Raw genomic sequence first — 9,548 nt, forward strand, 5'->3', positions numbered from 1 at the left:
CAAATCTGGTCAGTAGCATAAAAAAATTCTTAAAATTTTTAACCAGTATTTTACCAGTGATCTAAAAGTTGCCAGTTTGGCACATTTGCGATAATCAACGCGCCGTATCATTTTGAATATAAACGCGTGAGCGGCTGATTTAAGAGCCAATAAGTTGTTACAACTTGAATGGAAGCACACCAATTGTTCTAACCAATACGGTATTGTATGCTAAATGTTGGAGCAATTTTTCAAATTTTTCATGTTAAGTGTTACAGCAAATTTTTGAAATTTTTTGAATCTTCAGTTTTTTCTATTGAGAATTCTTCAATGGATAATAAAAGGACGTCGGAATATTCAAGGCTTCACCCTGATACTAGCACTTTTGTTTCAATTAAATCATCCAAAATTGTTTACACGCATTTTTTTAAGGGCTATGTTCAAGTTTTTTTTAGAAGTAAAAAATACCCAAATAAAGTGGTTTGAAGTTACCGTGGAAAAAATCAGAGCGAAAAAAACGGTATAACAATGGTATGGATTTAACCATCAGATCTCAAACTCCCCTGCTCTCTTTCAGTTTTTTACTGGGACGTTAACTTCTGTTGTAGTAAAATAGATATCTTAATTTGTGCACAACAGGGGTGTGTCACGAATAGTCCTGATTTTATGGTTATAAAATTTGCACAATCTCATCTGAGACCAATTAGCAAAACGTTAGAAGAGAAAAAATTGCCTTTTTTCTCGTATGAATGAGAATTTAATGGGGCATTTTAGACAATATACCCGTTGGCATCCAGTACTGAATATCTGCTCAAATGAAGAATATTTGAACACAGAAAGAGATGAGCAAATGCAAACTTTACGAACGAAGTCGCTCCCCTACCTAATAAATTTTTCAAGAAAAACCTAAATTTCTGAGAAGTCGAATTTTTGGCTAGAAATAAAACAACGAAATTTCTGGGAAAAAAACGTTTTATACGCTTCGAATCATTAATTTTAGATTTTTTTACTTGTCTCGTTGTTTTGAACACCTTAAAAATACCAAAATAGTACAGAAACAAATCTTGCAAAAAATGTGTTTCTAAAAAGAATTGAGTCAATTTTAAGGCGTGAATTGCTTACCTTTATATTTTCGTGTTTTGACTAAAATCAAAACAACGCAGAACTTTCTCAAAAGATGAGACCAATAGATGAAATAGAGTAAACTTCATAATGAGAATTGTTAGGTACATTAAACTTTTTTCAGTAGTTTCACGAAAAAAAATCATGAGTGGCTATGAAATCATAAGTGGCTATCCAACTTTTAAGTCCAGTGGTTAAAAATGTAGCCAGTGTTTTGGGCAGATTTAAATTTATATTATTATCCAAAAAACATATATTATTTTGACGTTACCGTAAACATTCATTGTGAAGTTTCATTCTTGTTTTTGAAAATGATGTGTCTGGACTACGTTATGGGCAAAAAATTTAAAATTTAGCATGAAAAAAAAACTGATTTAGCGACAAAAAAAATTAGGAAATAACTCTTTATTCTCAATTCACATAACAGGCAAAACATTGAACTTCCTACCAGGAAATCAAAAAATTCAGCGAAATGCTGTTTTTCTAGCAGGAGCCATCCAGGAAGCCTACCAGGAAACATAAGATACCTTTTTGAAAACACTGGGAAAATGCATTCAAAGTTTACAACAATCATAATTGCTGATCGACTGAAAAATTGAAGCGTCGACTTGATCGAACTAATTTACTAAGAATTGAAAAACCTTGAAAGCCAATAACTCGAAAAAATTAATGCTGGTATCGATGTTGAAATAAAGAAATTTTTATACCTCTCGTTGGAGGAAGATCGTGTCTGTTTCTGCTCCGTATCCGAATGCAATCTCCACATCTTTCGTGCATGTTGCGGCTGTTGTTCCACAGGGTTGGTTTTCGGCCTAAAAAATATCAATTTACAAGAGATATTGTTTTTGCTTGTTTGGTAGTCAAGACAAACTTAATAACAAAGCAAGTCAACAAGTCAAAAAAATAAATGTATTAAAATAAAATGAAAAAAAAAAAGTTTTCTAAAATTTGAAATTTTTTATGAAATTCATCCCCCCACACGCCATATTAAAAAAAAGATAGATTTCGCTCCTTGTAACATTTCAATTATGGCAAATAAGCTTCTTTCAACGAATTTGGAACGATTTTAAGACGGATTAACTCTCCGCTTACGCGTTAATAGCGCGAAATATATCGCGCGTTAATTGTCCCAAATTGGCCAAAATGGCAATCTTTAAACCCCCATAACTTTATGAAAAATGATCACAGGTGAAATATCTTTTCAAGTTTGAGCTCAGGGCAACAATATTTTTTAAATTATAATAAAAAATTCCGTCAAAAATGGCTAGTTAAAAAGTCGAAATTTGTCTGAAGAAAAACAACCACCCCGAGCACAAATATTCCGTTACTTTCGTATCAAAAGTCGGAACAATAAAAAACTCTAGTGCTATTTACTGTTTTTATTTATAGGGGTGGTAATTTTTAGATACCAAAGGAAGGGCGATTGTTAAGTAGATCCTCATTGTTCAAAACAAATCAATGTGGTTTTACTACTTCAACCTAAATAGCAAACCTCCTCCTGCAGTGTGTCTGTCAGATTCTTGCGACTCAATCTACGCGCTTATTAATTTGCAAAAATCGGTGGTAATATTTTTTTGCACTGTTTCAAAAAAAACTTCCTTTTGCATTAACATTATTTATAGTTTTAGTAAATAATTGTTCGGATCTTAAATTATGAAAATAAAAAATTAGATCGAACTTGAAAGTATGGTGACTTCAGGGCACTAGCAAGTTGCAGCAAAACTAAAAAAACTGGAAAAATAATTTTTTTTCCAAAATTTTTTTTCAATCAATATCCCAAAGGTTTCGTCTACCAATATTTCAAAATTGATTGAGGTTTTTTTTGGGTTTTTTATGGTAGCAGGGCAATCTACTCTATTCTAATCTAGACTATACCATTCTACCCTATATACCAATCTAACCTATACCATTTTAAATTATGCCATTCTACTCTATATACCAGCCTTTCCTATGGAATTCTACACTAAGCCGAATATAAGACATGTTTAAGACATGATATTTATAGCATGTTGTAGAAAATTCTCTGGTCTGCATCACTTCGGAATGCGATTTTTTAATACCTTCCTAATCAGATAAAATTTATTTATCGATCACTCTGTGCTGATCTACTGATTGCCATGTGCTGCTAAATGCTTAAAACTTGCAATTTTTATAATTTTCGAAAGTTTTTCTAGAAACGCTAAAACTTTTATGTCTTTAAATGCTTATGAACAGCTTGAAAAGCAGTTTGTGTAAAAACATTTTGGCTCAGAAAAAGTTACTATTTTTTTGTTTCGCCACATTTACTATTTTTTTGTTCCGACTTTCATAACGAAAGTAACGGAATATTTGTGCTTGGAGGTGGGTTCTTTTTCTTCAGACAAATTTCGATTTTTAACTAGCCATTTTTGACAAAATTTTTTAACATCAATCGAAAGCTATTGTTGTCCTAAGCTTAAGTTTGAAAGGAACTTTCACCTGTGATCTCATTTTGTAAAGTTATGGGGTTTTAAGGATTGCCATTTTTGTTTCGCGCTACTTACGCGGAAGCGAGGTTTATTCCTTCTAGAAATCATTCCAAATTGGTTCAAGGAAGATTATATGCCATAATTGATTCGTTAGTAGGAGCAAAATTTATCACTTTGTACTTAATATGGCGTGTGGGGGATGTTTTCACAAATCTCAACTTTTTTAGAAAAAAAAATTTCATTTTATTTTATTACATTTAAATTTTCCATGTTATTACTGCTCCATAGACCTTAAAAGGCATTCGGAACATTCAGGGCTTGGCCCTGATACGAGCAGTCTTTTCTTAATAGGTTATCATTAGTAACACAGTATTATTACATGTAATTCAGTGATTTGTTCAATTTTTCAGCCTTGCTTTTGGGACTTTAAAAGGCAGTTTTTATTACACTTAACTTCAAAAGGCCTTTTGATTTTTGTCTGGTTGATGATTTTTAATATTTTTTATCCCGTTGACCGGAAAAAAGAGCCAGAAGTAGAAAAATTTCAGACTGTGGAAGAAACTTCAGTAAAATAATTATTATATCTATGATCATTTTTTGAGTTGTTTAAGCTTTGCTGATTTTTTTCATCTTTGCAGGCATTTGTGGGTTTTTCCGGGGTAATAGGGGTATGTTAATTTTTGCCTATATATCCTAATTTAGTCCTTAATTGGGCCAGAAATTGTTATTAGGGACCATCGGGGAAAATAGAATTGATTTTTGCTTAAAAGATCCAAAAAGTAAACTGCTGAGACATACAAATTTTCTGTGACACAAAGATACTTGAACGCATGAATTTTCAACTCTGTGTTGAAATTGAAACAGATTTTGTATAAAAATTTGATACGTGAGCGCTAGTCGCTGGCTCTTATATTAAATAGGAAGTGCGAGACAGCCATTAGCTAAAAAAAGCTATTTGATCATCAAATTTACCGCAGTTAAAAAAACTCGGACGAAACACCTTAAAGTTTTGTTTCGACCACTCTCCTCACAGTTTAGCCGGATTATTCCAGTCTAAAAATATTACTGTAACAGTACTGGGTAAATTCCACAAAAACATTGATTAGTGATGAAATCAAGACAAAATATTTCAGTACTCTTCCAGTACTGAATTAATACTGTGTTTGAAACTATTAAGTCTGATCATTACCAAGCTGCGACCAATCCATCCGAAGAGACATTTAATGAACTTGATGAACTTGTTTTCCGCTATAATAAAAATAGGCTAGCTGAAATTTTTGATAAATTTAGAGCTGATTTTTAGCTGATGCATCCTTGTTTTTTTTTCTCAAAAATCGTTTTTTGTTTGTTTTTCTCACCCCACTAATTACCTTATTTGCAGGTAAACTTAGTTGCACGATACTTCTAACTACCAACGTTGACTCTTTTTTTGCTAAAAAACTGCTTTTTGCATTGATTTTTGTTATTTGTTGTAGCTTAAAGCCTTGGTTTTTGACGGTAACGACAAGAATTTAAACTTAAGAATCATTTTAATATTTTGGGAACAAATATATAAAAAGAACAACGCAGCGAAGAAATTTGTCGATAAAGACTTTCAAACTTGTAAGCACCGCTTAATCGCCACACGTCAGGAGGTTGCTTGCAGTTATGCTGCAGGATAAAAACTATTACGGTAACAGAAGTTTTTTTCTAGTTTCACTGATTTTCTTGCAATCAAGTACCCGGGGGATTTTCTGTGCAGGATCTGACATTTTTTTTTGCTTACATTAATTGATTCTCAGATTCTTTAATTTTTATCTGGATAAGAATTTGAAATATCTGAAATAAACCTCAAAAACAAAATTTCAGATGTGAAATTAGATCTGAGAAACCTTTTGTTAATTTATAACTTAAGCATTTCGAGGAAACAATTGGGTTTTTATTACTTGATGTTTATGCTATACACAATTATGCTTAGATTAACTAGCAGTAGAAAAGAAATTCTGAATAATTTCACAAACTGTTTTTCTTGTTCAACTGTGATAAAAAGTTTTCAAAAACTTTTAGAAGAACTATAAGTTTTTTGACTTTCATGCGCTCTTTATGCGTTTCCAATGTTTATCTCATGCTTGGGGAAACATATTTTGGCAGTCTCGCATTGGAGAATTTGCTGCGTACATGCTAGTAGCTAGCAGAATCTATCAAATACAAAAGTATCAATAAAGCAAAAGTTGTGTCAAAATCATTGATTTTTCAGATCTGAATTAACCAAGAAAGACTAAATTTCAGATCTGAAAGTAGATCTGAAATAGATTTTTCAGATCTGAAATAATCAAGAAAAACAAAATTTCAAATCTGAAATTAGCTCGTAATGTTCCATTCTTAAAGTATTCAAGAGTTATTTTAACAATTCACAACCCATTCCAGATCTGAAATTTAGATCTGAAAAAAATTATTTCAGATCTGAATTAGACCATTTAGTAGGTACGGGATAGTGTTGTCTAAAACTATATTCACGAATTCACTGATCCACCAAATTAATAATTCTAACTTTTTGTATTTGCGTTGTTTTAGCAATTAATATCTTTGTTCCAAGTTTTTTGCCAAGTAGAAATGTTTACAGACAAAACGTTATTAGTTATTTTGAAGCAAAATAGATTGGCTGGATTGTTTTTTCCTATTTGCACAGCAAAATGCGTCATCTAGTTTTAGAACCGAGTCCATCGTTTCAGAGCGTTTGTGTTGATATTACTTATCAAAGATTCAAATAACGGAAGTAACTAAATTTCTATATGCACTAACCAAAAAAGCGATTGCATGAAAACTAATAGAATCTACAGAGCGAATCATACGCAACAAGTAATTGGCTTGGTGTGATTTTTTTTATCTCCTTCTCCTTTTTTACTGATATAATGCCAATTATTTCTTGCAGTATGCATCTGATACAAAACTAATAGAAAAACTGTAATAAAAAGGGAGCAGACGTCTTCCTCGTATGAATGGAAAAATTTTGGGGGATAATTAGCAATTTAGCCTATGGTATTTGGTAACAAATATCTGCCGGTATGAATAAAATAAATAACGGTTCACAGAATTTTTCCACTTTTTTGAATAGTTATTAGTGGAAAAGTTAGAATTTACTGAGCGCCTAAATAGAAAGGTCAACGCCCATCAACATTCGTCCTCATTGCCTACGGGGAGGCAGCAAAAATTAGCTCATCATAGCCCGAAAAGAAAACACAAAAACAATGCATGAAAATTTGAATGAGAAGCACATCATCGGTCTTCCGTTAAACGCTAAACAGCTCGCATTTGATCTCTCTTTCTTATTAATAGGCCGTATGAAAGAGGTAAATGTTTCGATGATCCTTAAATTAGATGATACTTTAAAAGTATTGTACAGGGAGTGCAATATAGAAATAAGGGCATCTCGCTTCTAGACAGGTATTGCAAGTCACGAGGTGAAACAAAACTTTGAGAATATTTTAGAAAGATATGCAAAACTTAAAAAATGAAAAAAAGTAATCTAGTTTTTCGAATCAGATTTCAAAAAAATTCAAGATTACTTGGTTCTTTGTAATTGTTCTTGGAGAATGCTGAAAACTGAATTGCGTGAAAACAATGCCCGGTTTTTCATGGTTCTTTTGCGTTCTTTCGAAAGTGTTCAGTACAAAAAGTCATAAAATAGGAATGCGAATCGGAAAGTTGTTTGTTTTTTGAAATTCTCTTGAGCAAATCATAGAAAGTTTGTGATCAATATTAGATCGCAAGCTCCGTCATCAAATCTGGTCAGTTGCATGAAAAAACTCTTAAAATTTTTAAATGGTAGTTTACCAGTGATCTAAAAGTTGCCAGTTTGGCACATTTGCGATAATCAACGCGGCATATCATTCTGGATAAAAACGCGTGAGCGGCTGATTTAAGAGCCAATAAGTTGTTGCAACTTGAATGGAAGCACACCAATTGTTCTAACCAATACGGTATTGTATGCTAAATGTTAGAGCAAATTTTTAAATTTTTTATGTTAAATGTTATAGCAAGTTTTTGAAATTTTTTGAATCTTCAGTTTTTTCTATTGAGAACTCTTCAATGGATAATAAAAGGACGTCGGAATATTCAAGGCTTCACCCTGATACTAGCACTTTTGTTTTCAATGAAATCATCTAAAATTGTTTACACGCAGTTTTTTTAAGGGCTATGTTCAAGTTTTGTTTTTAGAAGCTTGTTTAGACTTCAATGGAAACCATATTCAGATTATTTTTCGAACTGTATGCCAATTTTGCTGAGGTTTATGTTCGAATTTTTTGGAACTACAGTGAATTCCTATTTAGGAGTATGCTCTACCTTTGCTTGCGAAGTTATTTAGATTTTGATGATAGGGAACAACCATTTTAGTATGCATTTCACTTCACTTTTTTAACTGAATGTAGTTTATATTTTGAAAAAGTGTTAACATCTCACTCTTAGACTGTTTGTTTTCTATGATTTTGTATTCAAACAAAAAATTAACCGCAGTCAGATTTTAAGATTTTTTTTTACAATGAAGAAAACTCCGGCAAATTTTTTAAGCCATGATTCAGATAATTTAATTAGGGTCAACTCATACAATTCGAATTTTTTCTAGGAAATCATGTAAGGGTCAGTTTCAATTCTCAAAATTAATTGGCTTTGGCAATTTGAGACCCATTTTTTCTAGGCCAATCATTGTTCCTTAGGCAATTTAGCGTTAAAAATGATCAAGAACCTTTTTTCCAAGAGGTTTCACTCGTTTATTTGGATTATCCTCTTTGAATTGATCTTTTTTCAGAATTTCACAAAAACGGCAAAACTTATTTTTTTCTAAAAATTAACATTTCCATCATAAATACTGTTACAGCATCCTGTTAATATACATTCCAAAGCCTGTGACACAAAAGGCCCATATACTCAGTGCTTAATTTCAGTAAGCGTTAGTGATGATGGGAACCAGTAGCGTGACGAGGTGGGGGGGGGGGATGGGGTGGTATGTGCCTTCTTCAATTCTGTCTGACAAATTTCTCCAAAGGTTCCCCCTTTGGTATAAGTTTTACGACATTTATTTCTGGCTGAGGCTGGCCAGCCTCAAAATTTTTCTAAAGGCGACAATATGTCTAAATTTAAGGGGGAGGGCGCGCTAAAAACACGCAACTTTTTGAAGTTTTTTGAAACTTTAATTTTTTTTAATTCAAAACTCTTCAATAGATACAAAAAAACGCTGGATTATTCAAGGCTTCACCCTGACACTAGCAGTTTTGTTTTCAATAAAATCATCCAAAATTGTTTGCACGCAGTCTTTTTAGGGGCAATGTTTAAGTTTTGCTTTTCGAATCTATTTTCTTAAAATCTTTGGGAAACTTGTTAAGATCTTGATGGATAACATATTCTGATTAATTTTGCAGCTGTATGTCGACTTTGTTCAGATTTATATTCAAAAATCTTTTTAGAACTACAGTCAACTCTAGTTTCGGAATATCTTCTGTCTTTGCTTCAGAACTCATTTAGATTTTGATAGGGAACCACCATTTGAATATGCTTTTCAGCTTTTAACTGGATGTGGTTTGTACTTTGAGAAAGTGGTAATATCTCAATCTTAAACAGTTTGTTTTCAATGATTTTATATTCGTACAAAAAAGTGACCGCGCAATCAGATTTTAAGACTCTTTGGCTGAAGAAACGCAATTTTTTGGTCAAATCTTTCAAAACCACCCCTCTAAAAATTTTCAGCATACGTCGCTGATAGGAAAAAAAATATGAACTCATGAGGCGAAATGATGGTTGTTTTTCAGTGCCGTGTGGATGAAGGAACAAGGCAACTATTCCAGTTCTTTGCCCAAATCAACAGCCACTTTTCAAACAACAACCCAACATCTCCATCCTCTTCTTCCGACGCTTCTCAGGGTCACCAGAGGTCATCTTCAGGGGAGTCAAGGTCAACAGAGATCAGAGGTGGTGCTCTGTATGTAGTGGGTCCATTGTGTCCAGGCGTGACTAGACAAGTGGCGG

At 32.8% G+C, this 9,548-nt stretch overlaps 1 long non-coding RNA gene across 2 annotated transcripts in view; it reads left to right on the plus strand.

The window, feature by feature from the left end:
* LOC134855488 (uncharacterized) overlaps window positions 1–9,542 on the plus strand; it is a 29,988-nt gene extending 20,446 nt beyond the window's left edge. For both annotated transcript variants that reach the window (XR_010164495.1, XR_010164496.1), the window contains exon 3: window positions 9,332–9,542. This is a non-coding gene — a long non-coding RNA (uncharacterized LOC134855488). The remainder of the gene's footprint in view (window positions 1–9,331) is intronic.
* Window positions 9,543–9,548: the final 6 nt, after the last annotated feature.

This window comes from Symsagittifera roscoffensis, chromosome 10 (genome assembly GCF_963678635.1).
Source record: "Symsagittifera roscoffensis chromosome 10, txSymRosc1.1, whole genome shotgun sequence".
Lineage (NCBI taxonomy): Eukaryota > Metazoa > Xenacoelomorpha > Acoela > Convolutidae > Symsagittifera > Symsagittifera roscoffensis.